Here is a 20,740-nt window from a genome sequence, read left to right on the forward strand (position 1 = left end):
CAAAAAAATATGAGAATGCTTTGGATTCTAACTTTATTGGCGTACATTTTTGCCTGTGATTCTAAGCGTATTTCCAAGAATAGTCCTTGCAGTCTATCCTTCGTGCGCATTAAAAGGAAATTAAGGTTTTCCCCAATATCTATTCGTCATAGTGATTGTAATTCCTTATCGAGTCCACGTTAACTGTTTCTCCTTTCGACTGGGAGTATGGTTGATCCGTGCATCTGATGAATGCTTCTCAAAACATGGATTGAATCCAAGATATCGTGTCCGAGTGTAGTCAAATCGTTTTATCATCCGGGAGGCGATAGATTCGGTCAGCGATGCTAGCTTACTGCGCACTGGGAATACAAATGAGCCAGGGTGCCCTGGACAAGCGTGAGCGCAGTCGTAGGGATAGTTGAGCGATTTGTCCTTGTCTCTACGGAAGATGTCCCTCGGGGGGGTTCATCCGGCCACACTGGCCCCGATCCTTCAGCCGCCGCCGACGAACCGTAGCCATGGTAAATCTTCCACGATGCGCCTCATCTCTTCCGTTCTCTTTCGAAATTTTTTTTGAGAACTGTCTTCGGTTACGGCAGGGGTGGTCAACCAACATGACCTTGCGAGCCACTTTGGAAATGCTCCGCGGATCGCATTATAAATTATTTTTATTTATTTTTCCCATACCATTGAAAACAGCTCTATATAGCCTTTCACTTATGCGGGTTCAACATTTTAACAATTCTAAAGTACCCGAACAACCATACCCTGGACAGGATGACCTACCGAGGCGGGTCAATCCCACGACCTCTTGTGTAGCAAACAAGGACATTACCCCGCCGCCACCGCGCAAGGTCATTACCCCAGTTTTACAGATAATATTTTAGTAAATGAATACACTAACAATGTAAATTTAATGCATTAGTTCTCACTTATTTGGCCTTTCTATAAAAATAAATGTGTTTTGTGAAAGTGTGGTAAATCTCACGGGCCGGCGGACCCCATGTAGAGTGCAGGTTGATCACTTATGACTCAAGAGATAGCTGTGGATATATTTTACGCGCATTCATAATTTGATTAACTGCATACCTTACCTTTTTCTCTTAGAATATTTGGTATTTTTTTTCTAAAAACATAATCTAACAGAGATGTGAATAGGAATAAACATCAAGAATCAAGAGAACGCTCTACTCCCGCTAAATTAGTCTCTTTTCGAGACGAATTACCTACTCGCTTTAAACTTATGATATCACTTAGAAATTGTCTGTGTGTTTAGACTCTTCTTGGCATTTGCCTTTATCTCATATTTTAAATTATGCCCTCAGTATTTTCTCTTTTATAAAATTATTATATTTGAGGCAAAGCTAAGGGTCTGGTACGTATACCTGAAAGTTTCAAGAAGGCAACGTAAATTTGAAGTGATTAATTCTTAGCGAAAATAGTCAAAATACGGCCAATTTATAGGGATTGATGCGTCCTCTTAATGAAAATACGTAAATTTAGCCTTAATATTTACATTCCTTAAAACATAATGGGAGGAGCAGTGAATAGGAGTGATTATTAATAATTAAAATTTTCAAATATTGAATTGAGTCATGAATGAGGAGATTAATTTATTCAAGAAGTGTTTAAATTTTTGTTCCTGCGACGCGGTGCGTGGCATACTTACCGTGATTACGCCGACGTTAAATGAAAAAGGGTAGCCCAAGTATTATTTCGAAATATGCTTCATTGAATTGCTCGAAAAACGATTTGACTCTTCAAGCCACCAATAATTTCTCATCTTCTCGATCGATTAAACGTGAATTCCGCGTTGAAAGCGGTCAATGACGGAGTTAGGGAGAAAATTGCACCGATCGCGCGCGCGCCGGGTGTGCGGCACATATTTTTATCTGGAGCATCACCAACCGTGAATTTATCGATGGGAACCCTGTTTTTTAATCGTTCTTCCTTTGTTGCGAGTGGAAAAAATAGTATCCGGAACTATCCTTGTTTCTCACCCTAAAAAAATGAATAAAGCTAAAATGGAAAGATTCGTCGATGTAATAAGTCCTTCGGAGTGCCAGGGGAAGAGCCTTCTCGATGTTATCCTGACTTAATAGTGGCGATATAGTTCCCCATTGAAACCGTTATGGTCGGAACTATAAATCGGGTGTGCTATCGTGATCGAGTCCTCGTCGTCCATCACAAATCCGAAACTAGGTCTGTTGCAGGGCTACTCTATTTTCCGATCCAGTGGCGACTTAGTTCTTTTTTAGACTCCTTTACTTTGACGCCATGTGTGAATTACTTGAATTTTTTCTACACTTACTTCCTCTTCATCTCTTTTCATTCTGTCAATGAATGTGTTTTGTGTCTTTGTGTGTATGACTTTGCCCGAAAAATTGTCTTCTCTACTTTTATACTTGCTACTCCACTTTTTTCACCATCTCCAGTAGAATATCTCCTTGCTATGCTCCCCATTCTGTAATCACCATCATTTAAGAAATCATGAATTGGCCTTGACACGCCACGATCGGTCGAAGCCGATGTAATATTTTGAAATCTGACGAGCCAGCTAATAGTGTCTGCTAGTGAATAGTTTTCTACGTCATGCTACTATACCACCCTGTGCTGCTCGCGAGTATTAGACCCCTATTTACGAAAGGGATCATCGGTAAAATTATTTGAGATACTGAAATCCTGATTAAGAAACTCTCGGACTGTTTTGCTGAAAGATATACCTGGAATAGGAGAATGAGGTTTCCGGCTGCAAAATTATCCGTTCAAAGATGGATTTCTGTCATTGAAGCGAGTGCTGTAAAGTAGGATGTTACTCATCCCGTCCTGGTCTAAATTAAAATAAACTATTTACGTGAGTTACTCGTCGGACTCGTGTTCTTAACGGTTCGCGTTGGGACCGCTTCCATCTAATCTCCTTCCTCTGTAAGTGCCGCTCTTCAGATGTAATGCCCGGCAACACGAACGCGCAATTAAGGCCGTCCCATCCCGGGGCGAGCGACTTCGGCGATAAAACACCTGCCAGAACGCGTCAGTCTTCCGTCCGTCTCTGAGGTCGCATACATCCGCCGTGGACAGCCAGGTCGATTTTTCTAGGATCTCCGTTCTCTATTTCGGTGCAGCCGTTGAATTTACATTGCTAATGAGTGGCAGTTCGCAAGAGTAGATGACCGGCAGCCGAGCTCACATCTAGTATTAGCGTTATTAAAGATGGGGTGGGACAATGTTGATGCTCGAGCTGTGCATAATTTACGCATCAAGCTCTTATTTTAAATCCCCTTACTTATGATACCCTAAGCTGTGGTTTCCTTTTCGGAGTCCATCGTGTGAACTATGTCAAGCCATAAAAGCTGTAGAAAAGGAAGTTGGAAAATTATAAGCACATAACGTGAACAATTACAAGCATATAACTTAGCTTGCATTCATAGCTGTGACCATAAAGTATTGCATTCTTTTATGATTGTCACTTGATTGCATGTTTAACATTTTCAATAAGAAATAGTGTCCAGGATAGATATATAATGTTTTAAAATCTGCATTAGAACAATTTTATCAATAATTTCTGAACGATTCTCATTAAAAAGCTTCGATAGACATACAAATAATGATTTCGAGGGTGTAACTATTGTAGCATATGAAGTTATAAATATAAATACGTGCTTGAGAGCCATTATACCACATTCAATAATATTAATGATAACATTAATTTGTATAATATGTGAAATAGTCTCATTGGAGATACATTGTGGAATTTGTTAATCTTATTAATAAAGCACAATTGTGAACTTTGCACATATTTTAATGCTAACCGACCAGGGTTTCAGTAGCTCCGTGTTCTTGGCCCAGAAAATGGCGCAGAGGTGCGGTTATCATTAAAATTAAGTGTGGAGTTTATAATTGTTATTTATTATGAAAATTAACTCTAGATTCCTCTTCGAAACACATGCACTCGTTTCAAATTTTAAGAGAGAGCATTTCAATTGGGAGTTCCCGACGTAGTTCCCTCTAACTCTAAGTGCTCGGGCGGTGCGATGTTTTCCATTTCGAGTATTTCGAGTGGGAACAGTCATATTTGGGTTCTTATCTACTTATTGACAAAGAAAAAAATCGCTGTGGAAGGTTGGCTGATTCAGCCACCCGGTTTTTATGCAAACAATGGTTTCTGTGCAGTAAAGTTTCTCGGGTTTTCGACCGGATAATGTTCTTCTACACCTGATACGCCGGGAAAACCTAAGATCATGCAATGGTTCTGTATTGACCGTGGCCGTGACACTGTGGAAGAAAATAAATCCATTCAGATATTATTTAGCCTTAGTATTAATCTTTTAGACCTATTGATGCTGATAACTCATATAAAATGTCACTTTGGGTCATGCGTACTGAAATTTTGATCCTACGTCAACGTTTTTGAACTTTTATACATACTCCCATTCTCAGTGAGAAGGAAAATAAGAAAACGTTGGTGAAGAATAGATTTTTCATTACGAATGACATGTACTCGTTTTATTGGACGTGTTCGTATGTATACCCTACCGTTTTCCTCGCAGTAGTATGCGAACTCGCTTATTCACTGATCCAACCCGAAGGTTGGGTTTTATAGGCGAGGATAGAGCTCATCCCAGACTTTGCCATAGGCGTGTATTATTATAGTATTATCTGGGTAGGGGGATAGCTCCTTTCTCTCGGTCACCTCGCATTACGAGGATTTTATTTTAGGGTATCCTTAGTAACATTTGAAAAAAAAATATTGAAGAAATATGGGCCAACGTTTGAAGAAGGCGTATGGAGAATACTAAAAAACAGCGAGCTCAGGAAGACCATATATTTGGCTGTGATTAGCAGTAGGAGAATTAGATGGCTTGGGCAAGTAAGATAAAGGGGGGAGGATGCAATGATAAGAAGAGTGGGGAAGGGCAACCAGAAAGAAGGTGCCCACGGGGAAGACCAAGATGGAATGACCTAGAGGTAGAAAACTTGAGAGGAATGACCTAGAGGTAGAAAACATGAGAAAACTTGAGGGAGGTTGTCATGGCGGAGGACAGAGAAGTCTGGAGACAAATTGTTGGTGAGACCATGAATCGACTTGGATTTGAGTGGCCACATGAGTAAGTAACTGTCCTAAGGCTTCAGGCTATTTAAACCTGGGACTCTTCGATCAGCAGCTAAGTCTGTACCCGCTGGGCAACAGCGCACCCCTGCGTATGCAATATGACTATGCAATTATACTAAGAATCACAGTAAAAATGTTAGAAGTATTCGATGCTGTTATTAAAAAAACGGCATACTAGATATCATCTCAAAAAATTTCGACCTTGATCAAGGCGGATTATTTTTTGTCCCATACGTTAGCGTAGTCATTGTCTCGCATCGGATAAAATCCGATTCCTCGAAATTGCCACGCTCATTGGCCTCGCGATTACCGCCGTAGATCCTCAGTTTCTCTCCCCACAGCTCTGCTCCGCCTCGCCTTACTGGTGTCGGATGCGAGTGTGCAAGTTGGGTGGTAAGGGGTGCAAGAGTGGGGCGTGAATTTAGTCCGCCTCGGTGGCCAAGTCCTTCGGGAGTGCGTCCACCCTCGCCTTTGGGGGAGGAGAGTGAAGGGGCGCGACCACAAGCATCAGTCACCAGCCCCTCCTCGCGATCGCGGTTTTGTTCCTTCTTTCTGTCGCCATTTCTTTCCGACCCCTCCCCTTGTACCATGTTCGGCGTCTCGCCTTTGAAGCATGCTAACTGGATGAACGAATGGCTATTTATTGTATGCCCTACGGCACACCAAATGAGCAAAACCATAAAATCATTTTGTTAATGTTTTGATCAAAAATATAAATGAATCTCTTATAAAATAATTTATACGTGATAACGATAGTTGCATTGCCTAAACTGTTAATTAAATATATTTACAATAAGTTCTTATAAAAATTTTTTTTTAAAAAACCAGCCTTTATATTTAGATTACAGGGGATGAGCAACGTTTATATATGACACAAAGCAAAAAAACTCAGTGACCCCGAAAAACCAAAAGTGACGTATTAAAAAAGTCACTATATTTATTAAATTTTCAGTGAATGGTAAGCCCCCTATGTTTCAAAATGCCACCCCTATGCTTTTAAATGCCTACCCCTTTGTTAAAAATGCCACGAAACACGGAAATCGACCATTTGGAACTTCTTAGATCAAAAACATGTTTTGGGGGGCTATAGGTTGACTGGGGGGTGGTTAAAGGGGGGTTGGAGAGAAAAAGTTATATTTTCATGTATTGTCATCGGAAATGAAGAAGTGTGCAAAATTTCAGCGTTTTTGCTTCACAGGAAGTGAGTCAAATTTCAGTTACAAGATTTGTACCAGACAAACAGACAAACAAACAGACAGGTTGGTGAGTTGATATAAAGGCTTTAAAAACCGTAATGAAAACTTAATCACATGAAGAGATTTTGATCGAGGAAAAGGAATATATTTTTTTTTAATTAAGTACGACTTTTCCAATGGCGAGATAATTTTTCTTTGATTTTGGTGGTTGGATTGAATTATTAATTTTCCCACAGTGGTATTCTGACTTAAGTATCGTCATTTCTGCTATATTGCCACGCTTGATTGATGTAAAGAGGGATATGTGTATTTGCCTATCGGAGGTCACTTTTAATAAAAGTAACAGAAAATTAGCCTGAAATCTTCCATTCTCTATTATATTAGTTTGTTTAGTTAAAATTATTTAAATGTTTTTCCTGACTATGTATTTGGATTTAAATATTGTTAATTGTTAGCATTAGTTTTTGTGGCCATTGGAATTGAAGTGTGCCTAGAGTCTCCTCGGTACTACCTCTCCAAATTTTTTTAACCAAATAATCTCTCCATTTTAAACCTCTAAGGTCTTCGTATCCTATCAATAACAGTGGAAAGTGTCCATACTTCTAGATATTATGAAGGGCAACTTCCATCATATGATGCGGTGGCGTTAGGGCAAATATGGATTTTGAGAGTACTATAAACGTCATCATAGATAGTGCTCCATAATTAGTTTCTTAATATGTTATTGGATTAATTTTTTGTTGCAAAAGCTATATTATTTATGAAATTTTCATGTTAAATATTTTTAATTCATGTTAAATTTTCTTGCTTTGAATATTATTGTACGAGTGCGCGAAGATACCAAATATCTTTCTCATCAAAATGGAAAACCCGATTATTATTTCGGTATTTTCATTATTTATCGAGGTTACTATAGAAGGTTACATACGAAACACCTTAAATTCCACCAGTTTTTCCCTTGATTTCCCCCTACTGTGTTCATATTACTTGTTATTTTGATGATATGAGTGTGTATTTTTGTTGTGTTTACGTCTTATTATTTCTTTGTTATTTATTTACTGTGTCCCTGCAAAATGGCAGTATTGATGTATGCGAACAAATAAATAAATAAATATGAAAGTAATGGTGAGGCAGTTTCTAGTAATAATCTTATCGGCTTGTTTTGAAGCATGTTGTATCTTACGATGTGTACGCATGCTGATGGTAGCTCTTCGAAGTTAGGTAGATCAAATTACTTGTTAGTTTCTACCTCCATTGTTCATCGTTTTCATTTCATTTGCTTGGATGCATTAGTCCTGTTTGACTTATACACCGTTTTTATATCCACCGCTGTTATCTTCAGCCCATGTCATTTGACACACGATATTCTCAAACGACGACATTTATCAAGCATCGTACCGTTGAATCTCGCCTTTACATTTGTCTGCGATACTGAGATCGGATCCATTTCGTAGCTTGCTTTTGCGGCTAACTAGTAGACATACGGAAGCAGCTATTGGATATAGAAATGGGTTAATAGCAGTCGTTAGTTTTATAATTTTTTATAGACTTTTCTCAGCTGATGACCAAGAGAGATCTCTGCGTACGGGCTAGGAAAAATAGTAACATTTTGCGGTTCCATCTCGGCTCTCATCTAGTGTCAGCCTGCTCCCATCCCGTGCCGAGGTATTTTATTGAAACCACGGCCATTTGAATAAGTGCTTTATGCCACCTAGGAAGTGCTCCTGGAGTTGAATTAATGTTCCTCCGTCTCCTACTCGCTTTTTCCCACAATTTTGCCTCCGGGCACATTCCTAGGATGCAGGTCACTGCGTCTCGTACATTTACTCGCGACAAATTTCTGTTTTTATGAACATTAATGTATGTCTAAATTAACTGAGGGTCATCAAGTGGTTTTTTACCTTATCCTGTAAAATACAGTCAAATATAACTTGATGTGGGAATCATGTTGATGCTCTTTCCCAATCCGGAGACTCGGGTTCCTAACCTAGCGGCAACTAAGATTTTTGTAGGTAAAGAAATCGCCAGCACCTTTTCTGAAGTTAGTGAATAGACAGAATAAATGACAAAATCCGACCAATCGTGTGCGAGTTACCCTTCCTCTTCAATTTTGGTCATCTCCTCCAAATAGCCAAATCACCAACATTACCAGGTATTTGTATGATTAGCGAACTACGTGAAGGCATGTCATTATGTGGGTCAATTGCTGATCCTATTTTCCAGTCAGATTCCAACGTAGGTTTTGACTCAATTTTTGGCCTTCAGAAATTTTTACGCGAGTGTGGATGAAAAAATCGTGTCCATTCCAGCGTTTTTTCACTTGTTATATCCAGGTTGATTGAATCAAACAGAGCGTAAAAAGCTATTACCTCCTCCCGTCGGACACACCTGTGAGCTCTCTTCACGGAAAATTTCTTTTGAGCTTAGGTAATTATGATGTTCATCACTCTTGAGTAATGCGTGACATTTACAATTTATACGGTAACGCAAATTTATCACTTTTATTTCCTTACCTGCATCAAGCGTCCTACGTTATTAGTTTAATTTTCTGTTGCAGCCCATCAGAATAAATATTTAGATAGGCTAATCTGTCTCTTATATTCTATTAACATTATATCTCCTTCCTATGATGTTTTTTTTAATCTCTCCCTCCTTCTATTTCTTGGGAAACGGATGAATTTTATTATTCCGTATAATGTTTTTGGATCGTGTGATCGAATAGTATACAAATACTGTATCAGTAATGGATAAAAAGAGTATCAATGAGAAAATAGCATCGCAACCGCTGATCGCATAAAATATATTCAACTAGATACATGATCAAACTAGTAAAATAGATTGGCGTTCGTTTGAGTTTCTTCTCAGGATAACTTAAATTTGGTGTCATTTCGAATTTTCCAATTTTTATTCATTGTTGACCTAATATTTTAATTGTGCCATTGTCCCTAAAAAAACTGCCTTGAGGATATTGTTTAGCACAATGATGATGTACATTAGCTCAAAAAATCTAAGCTCCATTAATCAATTCCCTGTACATTTTAATATTTCATCGGATATACTTAAATTTGTTTTATTAATTTGTAATCAACAAGCTTGTTTCACTCAGATCTTCTCTCGCTCCTCCTTGCCAGAACTTTTCATTTGTTTGTAGTCGCCACAAGTCTCCCAACGCCTGCTGAATATGCTTTCCTAATTCAATATTTGGTGTTTGTGTTATTCTCCACATGTTATTTTTGCCGGTCCTGCAGCCTTTGCTTGCTTTTCATTCATTTCATACATAACCGTGATTCGGCTAACTCACGCTGACTAGCACCTTTGCGTTTAAAATACTTGTCCTTAATTTAATTATTCCCTAAAACGTTTATTACGTATTAAGAGAGAGTTGGTTTAAAGTAATCTTCTTGTTCAATTCTTAAGAAAAATATTCCATAAATCAGATCACCCCAATTGTTTCCATTTTTCATTGAACCAAAATTTTAAGGTAAAATTACTTTGTAACAATCCAGAGTATTTATTTTTAACCGACTTTCGCTCAGCAAACCAATCGCCATTATCTGGGTCAATTATGTTGTTGAACCCTGGAGCGTTTTTTAATACACACTTATCTATGTTAGGTGCTACTCTTCTGGGAACTACGTGCATTCAGGGAAAGCCTTAGAACTTCATTTCTTCGGGAAGGTCATAGAATCTCAGGGAGAGTGGCTAACAATATTAAACGTCATATTTGCTTTAAAAATCAAATGTGTCGTATTTTCTCATCCTCTTACGCGTAGATTTATTTTTATATACATTAATATCCCATTTCCTACAAGATATTCAGATGGTACTCCCTACCTACAAAACATTTTGTCGCGAATTTCCCTTTGTATATTTGAAGCTACTATTTAAATGACATTATCACAGCTTCGTTATGTTTTCAGATCTGGTAAAGAAGGCATTATTTATCAGTCTGGAAATATTCTGTAAAGTCCTTAGAAGCTAGAGTAGTTACGTTTGGTATTTGAGTGGCAACGATAATACTAGGCTAGAAGTAGAATGGATTTTAAGTTATGTAAATTATGTCTTCATTTCTTATTTTGGATTTTTTCACTGAAAACACAGGTACTTGTGCTTAGAAAATGGTGCTTCTCCTGTTGCGCCCTTTAGCGAGGTCAAAACCCTTTTTTTCATAGACCTGTGATGCTCGAGCAAGGAGAATCGCAGTTTCCTTTAAGTGCCATTTCCGATTAATGGCACTGGCGGCGGCGGAGATCCTCCTCCACCCAATGATCAACGGAGCGGAACGCCTTTTCGGGCCTCTGGGGCCATTTCCTCAGCATCCTTCCCCTCGCCTCCGATATACAAGTGGGGAGAACAGTGAAAAAAACGAGCTAATCGTTTTTAAAGAATATTGTGCCTTATGTGCACCGTCTTCTATTTTACGACCATCACAAAGGGGGCAGCGAAACAGTTGAGCATTGAGTCCCTAGACTGCCTGGAGGTCATCGCCAAACGAATTACGGATCTGACTCTCTTAATAGCCCTCATTGTCTCCATTAAGCCTCAAAGGGTGTTCGAACATGGCACGCTGCGTAGATTTTTCACTCACTTTTTTCTGCCCGTGGTTAATGATGGTCGATCTTTTTTTTTAGATCAAGCGGAATAGGCGAAACTATGATTAATAGCCTCGTTAGTCTCTATTCCTGGCGTCCGTTCTCGACGAAAAATGATGATGAAAACATCGTTCGCTCGGTTACCACGCCCTATGGAATTCCGAATCGTGCTGGACGCAATGAGAGACCCATATAGTTCCGCGGACATCGCATCTTTTGTCATTCCATATTTTCGATTGTCGTTTCAAACTAATCGACAGATAATAATCGACTCCCTTGCATTTGTTTTCTCTACTTTTTTTTTAAACCCGTAGTCCTCTTCGTGTTGATAGTTAACGTTTATATTTCAAGTTTGTCGCTGCGTCACTGTAAATTGGAAGAAATGCTCTATATGAGTAAAAAAATAAATAAATGAATAATCGAAAATTGAAGTCTGTGTGTACGTGTATGCAAAATGGCTGAATGTTGTGAATGAATGAGTGCATTCTGAACCCATCGTTGAGTAATCTGCATATGAAATACTTTGTATGTCCTCAGGAGCTATTCGAAGTATTAGTTATTGCTTGTTGGGCAGCATGTCCCGTGATCTTGAACAAGGAGGAAATACACTGCTTGCATTAGAGATGTGGCTATGGAGGATTATGTAGTCTGTAAAATAAGTAGTAAATTATGACGAACGAGGAAGTGCTAGTGAAGATAATCGACTAGTAGAAGTACTAATAGAAGATTCCATTTTAGGAAAAAGTTCATATATTTTATGGAAAAAATGGTTTGAAGGAAGCTATAAATGAATAGAAACAGTAAGAGGAATAGGATCAATGGATCTTATGGCAGGGTGGAAAGTATATCTAAGCGATATATAAAAATTGCTAGGGTATAGGTGCTCTCAGATATATAATTGGCCATGCGTAATACTCAGGACAAATAATTTTTCTTGGTTAATTTTCTTGGTTTCTTTGTTGTGCAGCAAAAATATTTGCTTTAATTGCACGCAGCATGTGTCAGTCGTCGTTAACGGATGGCAATGGCTTTATCAACCTGACATTCGTTGGGTTAATTCCATTTCTTAATACGTATCATTCAACTTAGTAGAGAGGAAATGTGTTTAAATTAAAAATTTTATAGAAAAATTAGGTTAGCCTGAAGCTACCTTAAATTATGAAGGATTCGGTGCTTTCCCGGCGAATCTTGTTGAAGTCTTGTCGGGAAATTAGCTGGGTCAGGATGGACATTGCTGCCAACGCTACGTTTCAATGGCCTTCTCTGCCATCGTCTTCAGGGCGAAAGGGGTCTTCGCCCTGAAGAGTGGCAGAGAAGGCCATTGAAACGTTGGAAGCCATGTCCATCCTGACCCGGCTTAATTTCCCGAGAAGACTTCATCAACTACCTTAAATTGCTAAGCAGTTATCTGTTACCTGCCGCAGTGATTCAATCCCAAGTGATGTGGTGACTTCGACACCAAGTAAATTGTTAACGTTACGGCCTTGGCTATCAGCGCTGCATGTTTTGAAGTGTGCCAGTGTTTACGCCAGCACATTGATAATTCCTATACACCGATATCTCGATGAACAGGAACTTTTGAGATCCCCCTCGGTTGTGCTTATGGAGCCTCGGGCCACGCGCGAATGATGTTCGCTTTCATATCGTCATACTCCTGCGCCCTTCCTCCCTCGACTAGTTCCACGGTGCGGTGCGTGAGGACTGCTAGTTCGGCTCCAACTGCGTGAAAGTTCTGCCCCAGCGCTTTATCAAATCGTCTCCCCCTCTCCACTCCCACCATTTATTTTTATGGTGGAGGAGAGTTTAATCCTCTCCGCTAGACTAGAGAACATAGGGAATGGAATCGCTGAGGGCACAGCGCCGAGGGATTTCCGAAAGGTTGATGGATATGCCGCCATGGACCGTGGGTCAGTGTGTCGTCGACTTATCATGCGTGAAGTGGAGATGGGACCAGTTAATGGGCATGTGCAACCGAGCGATAACTGTTAGCAGCGTGTCATATGTACCTTTCGTTTATTTATTTTTTCCGACGTTTCCCCTGAATTCGTCTCCGTCAACTTAAAGCGGCGCATAGTGGAATAAGGGGATACTATAGCTCTCTTTCCCTTATCTACGCACACAAAGCCACCATCTCGCCCCAGCGCTTCTTGTCAAGTTAATGTTGCACATTATTTCCAGTCTGACCCCGTTAAAGAGGAAGGCTGCGCGCTCTCAGTCTCCACTAATGGATTTTTCCTCTGTTTAGTGCAGGTGGGCGAACGACCCTTCGCTGCACTTACTAGTAGAGGGGAAGGCTTCTAAACCGGCGCGGCGGACCGGAGGACACTGTGTTCTTGAAAAGCTTCGGGTGTACCTCTTGAAGCCGAGCAAATGTAACAATAATGAGCTAATGTAATAATTCCTTGTCATGCCACAATTAGTTCCGACGATAACCCAACTAATCATATTCTCTACTCTGTTGCGAACTACTTATCGTTCGTGCGTTTTTCTTGGCAAATTGCCTCAAAAGATGAATTTGGTACATTTACAGTGATTTTTCTTCTTCTATAGGATGATTACTGCTGCTAAAGAAAAACATCGAGAACAGTGGGATTTCGGTGCCGTATGGAGCATTAATCAAAATATTAAGGTAGTTTGTAGAGTATTGAAAAACATAAATTAGACCGGAAAATCAACGTTGAATAATATGGATGCCCTAATAATTTAAAAGTATCGATAGTGGCATTTTAGAAGGTATTTCGTGAGGATATACTGTTGGTACCGAATGAAAGACCTTCTCTTCCTTGAAAAACGGGAACCCGATTATGACCAAGGATGGGTGGTGAATATCACCTCGCCGAGCCGTTGAGAAGGTATAATACATAAATATTTTCACAGAGGATATTTCACCACGGTAATAAATAGTTTTGATTACCATGACGATTACCCGCAGAAGATTCAAAGGTATGGTATTTCATAATGGCAGCTTTCGCTTCGTGTTTCTTCTTTTGTCTCTTATTACACAAAATATCCTTTAAAAATTGTTCATGAGTATGGTGTTACTAAAATTTCCTTTTAGTGCAGTCGAGTAAATTTTTCTGCATCCTCTGCCGAGTGTCTGTCTTGTCAGCAGAAAGTTCGTAGTCGGCGGAATGAGGCACTAAGTCCACCGAATCTCGTATTCCTCGGGCGCACCCGCCTTTTTGCCATAAAATGGATTTTATCATGAAGAAATAAAGGTGAGACTTGGCCGCAGTCACTGGATCTATGAGTGAAATTAGAATTTTCCAAGTGCTCTTTTGTTTTGTTTTTGGCGTCATCTTGTCTAATGAAGACATTCTAGTACATAAAATACCTATTTGCAGTATTTTTTCAATTTTATTTTCAAGGAAGAAATTAAAAGAAGAATATATCGCCTCTCGATGTCTAGGAAATAATTATAATGCAAAGAAATAAAGTCAGTTTAATGAATTTTTCCAAATATTTTCTTAAAATTATTTCTTCTTGACTGGCTTGACAAAGGCCCAAGAACTAGGTTTTCCGCGGCATATTTTCTGGAAACTGCATTTGAGAACTCTCATTTTATCGCAGGATCAGGATGGTAACAATTGTGTTCGCATGCGATACATTTTGCGAAATTAATGCAAGAATTTATCATATCATTTTTACAAAAATCTGTATGACCAAAATAATACGCAGTCTCGCCGTGGGACTGATTTTTGAGCTTATACCCAATTAATGCTGTACTTGAAGTTATATATCACGTTGCTTATACAATAATCGGTCTATATACTGCGGTCGGCGTAAATGCCTAGAAAAAATGATAACTTAATGATGTAAGGATTGTATTATATGTATTCTCGCTACCATGTAGATTTACAGCCTCTACCTATGATGGCAATAAATTTTGTGCAAAATCATGTGCGAAAAGTGTTTATTTTGAATCGCATAGTCGCGAAACTACCTCCTTACCTGACACCTGCCTCCTCGCGGAGTCTGTTGACCCCGCTATAGAAACGTGTGGAGTTTTCGATCAAAACAGCCTTCCTTTTACGTCAGTGTCAAAGTTATGCTCTGTCAGGATTTCCACGATCTATTTGCCCTCTCCTTCCTGCGACGTCTCTGTGCTACTAGTTAGTACACGCTCCCGCAGCTGAATTGCGATTCCGAGTGTGTAACATTTTCGTGACGAGAGGTCGTCGGGTGAACACGACAGAGGTCGCTCGATCCTTATCTGAGAGGGAGCAAAACGAATCGAGAGTGAAGGAATGAAGTTGAAAATAATTGAGGACTGTCCCGATCTCGGTAGAGTTCGAGGTCATCCGGAAAAATTCGCGCAACCGCGGTGGTATCAAACAGATTCGCAGCGAACCGCGCCGCTGTTTGATACAGTTTTCTGATGTCTTCTACCGCCATATTTGTTGCTTTATCTTTCTTATTGAACAGTTTGGTCTGTGAAACTTGTGATGATATAAATATTCAGTTTTAAGCGCTGATGCTAACGATTAATTTCGTGCACAGTGACGCGCACGAATTACAAGTCATTAACATTGCGTTCAAGGGCGTTATTCTATAGAATAGATACATGCAGAGCTTTGGGAAAAATTCGTAGCTGAGGAATGAATAATGTTTTTTGCCTCCTAGTGGGGCTCAGCTATCAACAACCCCGTTTTCGTCTTCTACGATGTGGATTTGAGACGCTAACACGTTTTTCAGTAATTCTAATCTGAACTTCAACATGCAGCAGTATGTAATAACCTACGTATAAGGTTAAGTATGGCATATTTCCATTGAAAAGTTTACAAATACAGGAATGGTAATAGAAGATAGGCGGCGCGTAATTTTACTTTTGCGTCCAAGGGAACATTTGGTCACAGTCTTCTTTCAGCTCATACGTGTGTGGGGTCGAACCAAGCCCTACGCGACTTGTCCTAGTGCCTGAAATATCGAAAACGTCCTTAATATGACTTCCTTGCAACCAGCAATGGTGATTACAGCCGACTGAAGATCTAAAGGTCCCTGGTTCAATCCCGGGTTTCGGCAGTTCTTTTTATTCTCCTCGTTTCATTTTTGCCCTCGTTTTCAACGTGTCCAACTTTCGCAAATGATATTTTCTTTCATTTAACGCATTATTTATAATACTTCTGAATGTTTAATAATTGGAAACAGGATATTTCTCCCTTCCTTTAATGAGATTTACAAGAATGTGGAAACTTTTTTGAATGAGTCGACTAAATTAATTATTACTCGTTTATAAGTAAAATTTATACAATTTTAATGACGAATGCAAAGTTGATTGTTCAGCTAATATAATTTTGGAATACGTGCGAGATAAGTTTGAAGAATTATTTTACGTCGAGGAGCTGCATTCTACAGGAATGGTTTAATTCTTTTACCCGATATTCCAAGTACTAATCGAAGCATGGTGCAAGAGAGAGGAATAGAAGTAAAAATCATAAATTTTAGAAGGGAAAGTTTGAAATAGCAGAAGTTATAATAAAAACTTGACCCTAGAAGAACGAAAAATACATGCCGGAACCTGGGATTGAATCAGGGACCTTTAGATCTTCAGTATAACGCTCTCCCAACTGAGCTATTCCGGCAATTGAAGAATGGTAGTGATTACGAAAAGCAGTTCTAGTTTAAATTATATCTTTCACAATATGCCATACTGTCTTTTTCCTGTGGCACCTTGAAAAAAGATGAAGGGTCTCGGTTTTTCTGTCAAATACAAAGTTCAGTCGAACGGTCAACCGACTATTACGACCTAATTACCTCGGCAAACGGGGGACAGCGTAATTGTGCATTCATAGTCCTAACTAAGTAATCCGTCTATTGTCTGCGTTATGTGTATTTTTATTTCCTTGGGGCATACTTTTCCTCCGTAATATTTAAAAAAAACTTGTTTGAAAATTTTCGAGTAAAATCCAATTTTTTAAAATTTGGTATCCAAGAAAATTTTCTTTGTTGAATCGTTCCATGAAATATACAATTTCTTATTCTCTGTGTTAAAATTTTCGTTTTTAATTCGTCATGACTTGCGCCTCTATTAAAAAACCTTATTAATTCCTAATTAAATCCTTGCGTATTTCAAATAAAATAAGATCTTGAAGATCTTGATCCCCTTAAAAACTTTCTTCGCTCCACTACATGACGCTTTTCTGTGCTTTCACATAAATTTGCAGAGATTTTCCATTTTTTCGGGTTACATAACGTCCAGCTATGCAGTAGTCAACCGTTTCGCCTGTAATCCATTTGGTGTCTTCATACTCTTGAGATAATGCACCTGGAGAATGCTCCAACTGCCTTGCTAGTGACTCGCTTGTGAAACTGTTGTGCACGACAAAGCTGGACGCGATGGAAAATCATCATTCATTTCTCGAAAATCTGAGAAGCCACATCATTTTTAAGTGTCTCACAATCAGTTAGTGTTTATAAATTACTTATTATTATTACTTAGAAAAATCTTTCCTTAGCTATGCACTATATGATCTGTGGACTTTTCAGTCAGATTTTGTGGATTCCCATTTAAAGTGGTGTCCATGATCACGGATCTGTTCCTGAGCGTATATTACGATTTGAGTGAATTTTACGATCGTGAAGGCGTTTCTATCCATAGCTTTTAACCCATGTGGATTGGATGATTTCGTCTTGCCTTCCTACCTCGGGCAACCGATTTTGCTGCGCGAAATCAGAGGCTGATGTCACATTGCGGCCAATCTTGGCTCACGCGGCGAAAATTTGCGCCATACCTCTCGTGAATGATCTGCGTCCACGCCCTCTGCAGGATCGTTTATTATTTGGCCGCAGGGGTGTTGCCGCGAGTGGCAACTGCGATCACGTCTCATTCCGAACGGTTCCGTTTTGCGGAATCTCACCCGGCAGCCTCCTGCCCGCCGACAAAACTATCTGCTCCATTTTTGTAAATCCGTCTCGGTTCTTAGTCAGTTCCACTCTCGTTCCTATTCATGCACAAGACTTGAAGAGAACACGTGATCACAGTCCCCTCTTAGCTCATGCGTGTGTGGGATTGAACCAAGGCTAATAAATATATCGATATATCGAAAAACCCCTGCATGTAGCTTCCTTACTACCGGAAGTGAAGATTGTCCGCCGAAATAGCTCAGTTGGGAGAGCGTTAGACTGAAGATCTAAAGGTCCCTGGTTCGATCCCGGGTTTCGGCAGTACTTTTGTTATTCTTGTTGCATTTTTACCCTCGTGACAAATGATAGCAACTTTCACAAATCTAATTTTCTTTCAGTCACTGCATTATTTATATAACTTAAATCGTATAATAACTGGAACCCGGAACTTTCACCAATTTGAATTAATTTCTCTAGTAAATTGGACTTTATAAGAATCGTAATACGTACCGCCTACTTCTTCAGCAGTGAATTTAATGGAGATGAAATTTCCAATCGCAATATACGTAATGTAAAAAAGTTGCATCTTAAGAATCAGAAATATGCAACAAAATTAGCTAATAAAATATTATAATTCTTTTAATTGTTTTTTTTTATATTTCTTGTAATTTTTATGCTGTCTGTAATTCCTGTATTTTTTTTCTTTATGCGCTCACAATTTCTCACAAGATTATTGTATTGTTTCTTTCATGTACTAGGCGATATGCACTGTTCAAATTTGTCTGTATATGTATATATATTTATTTACTTTTTATTTTATTTATCTATCTCAATGTGAAATGTAGAAAGATGTACTTATATTTTCTTATGGGCCCCAGTGCCTACGAAAATAAACGATATTATTATTATTATTATTATTATAATTTCGTGAAATAGTTCAATTATTGGATAATCGACTTCCTCTTGTCTATTAACTATAACCTATAAAACCGTATGCCCACCTACTTTCTTTAATACATCTAATTATTTCAATGCTTCCATTATCTCATCCTCCCATTTCTATGATTTTATCCCGGACTGCGCGGTTCGAAGTAATGCTTTGAATTTAGGAGCATGCCGTTTTATCGAATTTTTTAAAATGTATAATTGATTTTGAAAGTTATGAATTCTTTTCCGTGTTCAGATCATTCCGTCTCGATCTATCGTTTTTCGAAAAATAGCAATCGGAGTCGGTGCCTATTCCTAAGACTGATAGTACATTTGAAGCTTAGCGTGGTGCATCTTTGCTCCCCGGGGAATATTTGCTCTACTTTGGGATCTCACTTGCAGATAATGAGAAACTGTTTGAGAATTACTGTATATCGATACGATACTTGCACGTTTCTGGAGACCTTATTGACTGTTGCGCTTTCCTCGCTTTCCCTAGAGGGGTGCCATTTCAGCTTAAATGTAGCTCGGCTCGACGTGTATTCGATGAGGCAATCTTTGAGGCTTGAGGCCATTGCGGTGTGTATTGCATTTTTCTTCACGGAATGATGTGAAATGTTGTCCAATGAGGAAGAAATGTGCCCTTAAGAATTCAATTGACCTCTCATGTACTGAAAGTCGTCCTTAATTGACAGATATCTTCTCTGAAAATCTTTTTCTCTACTACGTATTTCATGACCTGCTTTGTTGAAAACTAGTACTTCGCACGAGTCTATTTCTAAGCTAATGATTGGAGGAGTTAGGAAGTAATTGAAGCCATCTCATATTTGGATAATGTGGACTGGATCATATTTGTAGGTATAGATTAGGTTAAGATCTTTCCAGATCAGCCGGCTTTTGGAATTATGCGGCTGGGTAAAACTTTAAAATGTAAGTGTTCAACCCTTAATAGAATCGTCAATATTAGATTAATAGATGACGGTTTTTAAGTGGTAAGTAAGAGGTCACTCGCTCAATAGGTGACTACTGAAAAAAAACCTTTAACTCACGTTTTCAATATGTAGGTATTCCCCTTAACCTTTAACGACTTATTATCTCGTATTTTCCTTGCATTCTTTTCCTGTCTTGTATTGTGTAATAACGCTAATTGTCATGTGTCCCTAAGGCAATATTATGTTTCTGTAGTTAGGTAGTACTATTTATTAAAATGGTGATTCGCCAGTTTAATTATTAAGATATTTTAGTTTCTCAGCTGCCATTTGTTTGCCTTGAAATCTTTTTTAATTTCTTGTTCAATGCTGGTGGAACGAGAATCAAAACTCTTGACTCGTTAATTACAGTTTTTTCGACCCTGACGGTTTCGTGGTGCGACTCTAGTCCCATTATACATTTTATTGCTGCAATTTAAATGGATTATTGTTGCTGTTATTAGGATATATACACGACTTAGTGGGTGTAAGCGTCGGTGTCCACGTTATCTTTCTACTTTTACTGCTATACTACCCATAATACTGTTTCTTTTTATGTTTGACCTTCCTAAATCACGCGGCGATGGAATATTGTGAACCGAGGCCATATAAACACAATGAAAATATAGGAAGCGAGCCGCAATAGAAGGCTTAAATTTGGCGTTTGATTTCTAGGTAAAATTGAGTTTAAGAATGGAATTAAATTATATAGACGTTTCGTGGGTTCGGTGTTTTGGCGTGTGCGCTGGCAGTAAACACTCTATGGCGGTGGCGTCCAGGCGTATTTATTACGACGCACATAGGAGTCCACGGCGACTGTTACTACGGTGAGAATTGGTAATTAACGATTAAAAACCTAGCTCTAACGATTAAGAGTTATAAAACTAATATTCAGATCTGAGGTTTTCCCGGCGTATGATGTTGTTGAAGTTATTTCGGGTTTCCCACCGGATAAGGTTCTCCATCTCTGCCGACGTTTCGATGGACGACACGACCATCGAAACGTCGGCAGAGATGGAGAACCTTATCCGGTGGGAAACCCGAAATAACTTCAACAAACTAATATTCAGTTTTGAGTATGCAACCTAGTTCTGATATTGAGAATATTCTAGGATAGTCGCG

General features: G+C 39.0%; 1 protein-coding gene and 2 non-coding genes across 5 annotated transcripts in view; 2 read left to right on the forward strand and 1 right to left on the reverse strand.

Moving 5' to 3' along the window:
* LOC124156362 (rhotekin-like) overlaps positions 1-20,740 on the forward strand; it is a 585,015-nt gene that overhangs the window by 71,185 nt on the left and 493,090 nt on the right. The window lies entirely within an intron of this gene.
* Trnaf-gaa lies at positions 16,390-16,462 on the reverse strand. Its single transcript has one exon. It is a non-coding gene; the product is annotated as a tRNA-Phe (tRNA).
* Positions 17,972-18,044, forward strand: Trnaf-gaa. Its single transcript has one exon. It is a non-coding gene; the product is annotated as a tRNA-Phe (tRNA).

The sequence above is a fragment of the Ischnura elegans genome, chromosome 3 (assembly GCF_921293095.1).
Source record: "Ischnura elegans chromosome 3, ioIscEleg1.1, whole genome shotgun sequence".
NCBI classification, from domain to species: Eukaryota; Metazoa; Arthropoda; class Insecta; order Odonata; family Coenagrionidae; genus Ischnura; species Ischnura elegans.